Source organism: Marmota flaviventris, chromosome 7 (genome assembly GCF_047511675.1).
Source record: "Marmota flaviventris isolate mMarFla1 chromosome 7, mMarFla1.hap1, whole genome shotgun sequence".
NCBI classification, from domain to species: Eukaryota; Metazoa; Chordata; class Mammalia; order Rodentia; family Sciuridae; genus Marmota; species Marmota flaviventris.
Window position 1 is genome coordinate 109,722,680 of NC_092504.1, and position 4,593 is coordinate 109,727,272.

Genomic DNA, 4,593 nt, shown 5'->3' on the forward strand with positions numbered 1-4,593 from the left:
TTTTGATTGTTGCTGAATATGTAGTATGTAGTATGTATAAATCAAATAGGTTTATTTATTGAATCCAGAGAATAAAAAGACAAAAGGAAGAATTATATACATAAATGTTTCCCAGTCCTATCGTCATAGCTCTATATGAGAAAAACATGCTGTCACGTAGGTTCCCTCCCAACAGATATGATATTAGTCAGTTCTTTTAGACTGACTAATGACACCCATCTCACCTCAGTCTTTTACAAAGACGTTAGCAGGACAGAAACTTGGGTTTTATTGAGCCTCATGGTAATAACTGTATTATTGTTTACATTAGAATTTTTATGCGTACCTTTCTTATTAGCTGACGATGAGGAAACAGTCATTTATAAATATATGTTTCACTGTCACCCATTTCAAATTTCCTCAAAACTCTTCATATTCTTGAAAACAACCCTAAATTGTTTATTATAGATTAATAAAGACTTAGAAGAGACTTCACATTCTATATATGGCTATCTTTCCAAATATTCCACAGTACTATGTTCAAGAGTATATAGGTAATAACTGACATGGTGATTTTAAATTCCTTTTATTTTAGGATAATGAGGTAAGAGTAGTGGGTAAATTATTATATCATATTAAAAGAAGAGTTTTAATCCTTCTAGGAAATATTTAATTTTCATGTCTTCACTTGGCTCTAGTTATGTCTCATACTGGAGGGAAAATAAAACAACAAGTTATTAGAAATGTGTTCCATCCTGAATTTAATGTCAACTCTAATTTCACATTTTAGCATATTCTACTATCTATCCATCTATCAAAGGTGAAATAAGGAATACATACATACAGCAATCATGACCAAACATGAATAAAATTCCAGAGGCATGAAGATGACAATTTCAGCCAAAAATACTGAATACAACTGAAAAGCATAAAATTTTTTGATGCAATTCAAATGAAATTTCAATTACAATTTTTGTCTCTAACATACTACCTTATTCCAAGTATCAGTATTTTTTATTGCTTTCATTGTGTACAACAAAATTGTCCCCTTATAGTACATTCTAAGCATTATTTTGGTTCCATGGTGAGGCAAGATATTACCGGAGGAGGGAGTACATGGTGGAACAAAACTGACAATATTATGGCAGCCAGGAGGAGAAGAGAGAATCTGAAGGGGCCAAGATCCCAGTTTTCCTTTGAAGGCACATCCCCAATGACCTAACTTCCTTCCACTAGACTCCACCTCTTAGAGGTTCCACCACTTCCCAAAGTGCCACAGGATTATGTCCAAAACTTTAGCATATATACCTTTGAGGGACATTTCAGATCCAAATGATAGCACCATTGCATAAAATTATACTGTTAGAGTTGTGTAGTGAAAAACACAAATCATGAATTTTATAGCGGAAGAAGAACACAGTAAATATGAAGAATTGGGTGACAATTCTGAAGAGTGAGGAGATACAAAGTTGCCCTGAATATACTTTAGTGAATTAGGGATTCATATTATTTACTCTAGGGTAACAAGTAAAACTAAAAACAAATATTAGTATAGCTAAAAATGGCAATGCACAAAAAACTATTTAATAACACATACAATAAGGAATATATAAATTCAAAACCAATGTAAATGAGTCAGTTATCTGAAATTAATAAAAATTTCAACTATGTATGCAACTACATTGGGGGCTCACAGTTTCAGGGGTCTATGTTCATAGACAGCTGGCTCTATTCCTTGGGGCTTGAGGTAAGACTGAATATCATGGCAGAAGAGTATGTCAGACAGATACAGCTCACATATGGAATGGCTTTCCCAGAACAAAGAAAAGGCCAGAAGATCAAAATTTGTATGTGAGGTGTCCCCCAAAAGTTCATATGAGAGACATGTAACAAAAAGTGACAGAAATAAAGAAACAGACAAATCTAAAATCATACTAGGAGATCCCATCCTCATTTTATCAAGAATTATTAAAATACATAAGAATTGAGGGCTGGGGTTGTGGCTTAGTGGTAGAGCTCTCCCCTAGCACGTCGAGGCCCTAGGTAAAATCCTCACCACCACATAAAAATAAATAAACAAAATAAAGGTATTGTGTACAACTAAAAAATATTTAAAGAAAAGAATTGAAAACAAAATAGAAGTTCTAATAGCACTATAATCAACTTGACCTAATTGACATTTAAAGAGCATTGCACTCTGCAGAATTCATTTTCTTTTAAAGCGAATTTTATAAGAAATGCTGAACCAAGTGAATCTATTCTATAATAATAAAAATCAGATTAGCCATTTTCTGGCTAGGAGAGATTAACTTCAAAGGTCATTGATAAAATTTCTGTGAATATGTAAATATTTTATCTATTGAATTCATGGTATGTAAGTTATAATTGAGTATAATTTATTGAAAAAAATGAAGTTCTTATACGATGAAGTTATAGCTTTAGTAACTGTTTCAAAAGCTAGATAATATTCAGGATAATCTACATTAGCTATATGGATGCTGTGTTTGCTGCACACTTCACTTAATATTGCTGTATTTTATATTTTATTTCCTGTTGCTCATCTTACATTCATAAACCAGGCTTGGTGTTATTCAAATTTTTACAGATGAATTTATTAGTTTTAGCTTCTAGATTGATCACTTACTGAGAAAAAATTATTAAATAAAAACTACAATGTGAGAAATTTTCAGCTTCTTTTTGTAATTCTATCAAGTGTCACTTTTAAGACACATGGCTATTAGTAAAAATAAATTGTATGGTAAGTGAATTTTTTATAAATAAATAACTCTTGACTAAAGAAGGCTCACTTCACTCCATACAGCACTGAGGGTGAAAAGATCAGAGGGCATTGCTCATATAGAGTGCATACATTAGATAATTTTCCTAAGCATTTCTTTAGACATGTACTGTATTTGGTATATATAGCAAATGCAATATCTAGCAATTTAAAAAAAATCAAAAGTATTCAGCAGCAGACAAGAGAAAGCCTTTGTTTATAGAAACATAATCTTAGTTGATAATGCTATTTATCATTTATCAGGCAATTAGATAACATAATAAAATTACATTAAAAATAAGAAGCTTAAGAATGATATATTCACAATAAGAAAAAGAAATTACTGTTTTACTTGGAAAATGGGGACAAAGTATGTTTATTTCAAATCATCATACACTATAGAGCTTATCCATAACTATTTGCCTTTGTACTAGTCAGAAGCAACCACATTTTAGTTGGGTCAATTCAACATGCATCACAAACAGTATGTTTCATTGAACTCAATTTATAAAAGTTTTATTAGATTTTTCTCTGCCTATTTATCCTATTTTTATAAACTTTAAAGTTGGAATTTCCGCCGTCCTTCATAAGTCTTTGGGTACGTCAAAAGCATTTTTTTTTCTGTTGAATTTTTAAATTAATTTCCATGGATGTCTACATGAAAGACATAAAGCAGTGAAACTGAATGAAATAAAGAATGCCCTAGCACAATAATACTGTACTCACAGTTCAAGGAAAAATCCTCAAGCAAAGATGAAAGACAGCATACAAATCCAGGGCAAAAATGACAACAAATATAACTAAAACTCTTACCAGGGCCAATACTCATAACTCCATCTAAATAAATATATTTTTTCATGCTGAAATTGTACAGAGTAAAATCACTTAAATATAATATTTAATTTCCTACAATATTTAATTGTAGGAAAAATATGAGTTCAGAAAAGTGTTTTTGATAATAAAGGAACACCAACAAAGCAGGTCTTGTGTGTCCTGGACCTTGACTTAGCCACCAAAGGTGACACAAGGTTAGCATTTCTCAGCCCTCTACCCAGCAACAGAGAACCAGTCAGACACAGTGAGTAACTTATGGTCCTCAATCCAGAGGAGAACAAAATTAAGGCTAGTCTTCCTGAACTTCTACCCAATGAAAAAAGTTGTTCAGGAACAGTCTGTAGGCCTTCCGAACAATGGTAGAAGAGGATGCAAACCTGAGCTCTTAGGACTATCAAGTAGCTGGAAGTCTCTTGAATTCTATGATGTCAGTATTCTCCAAATGAATTTATTTATTTATTTTTTTTAAATTTTTTTATTGTTGGTTGTTCAAAACATTACATAGTTCTTGATATATCATATTTCACACTTTGATTCAAGTGGGTTATGAACTCCCATTTTTACACCGTATACAGATTGCAGAATCACATCAGTTACACATCCATTGATTTACATATCGCTTCTCGGCCTTTTGGCTAAGATCAAGTGTAGTATCTGTTCTTATCAGTTTAATATCTGATACGTCCTCTATCCAAATGAATTTAAATGAATTCATATCACAATGCCAGCAAGGCGGCTAGGGGTGTAGCTTAGTGGTAGCCTGACTGTTTAGCAAGTGTGAGGTCTTGTGTTCATTCCCCAGTGTCACTTAAAAAATAAATGCAGAAAGGTGTTATGTAGGTGCAGGAAATATTCTAAAACGTATATGGGAAGTTAGAAAAACTACAATATTTAATGTAATTGTATAAAAGATAAATGTAGTGGGAGGAATCACTCTCTTCAATAATAAATCTTCCTACATGCATAGCTATGGGAAATAAAACAGGATGAGATTAATTAAGGAC

At 32.2% G+C, this 4,593-nt stretch overlaps 1 pseudogene; it reads left to right on the forward strand.

Moving 5' to 3' along the window:
* The first annotated feature begins 4,204 nt into the window (after positions 1-4,204).
* LOC114085619 (U2 spliceosomal RNA) lies at positions 4,205-4,311 on the forward strand (annotated as a pseudogene).
* The last annotated feature ends 282 nt before the right edge of the window (positions 4,312-4,593 follow it).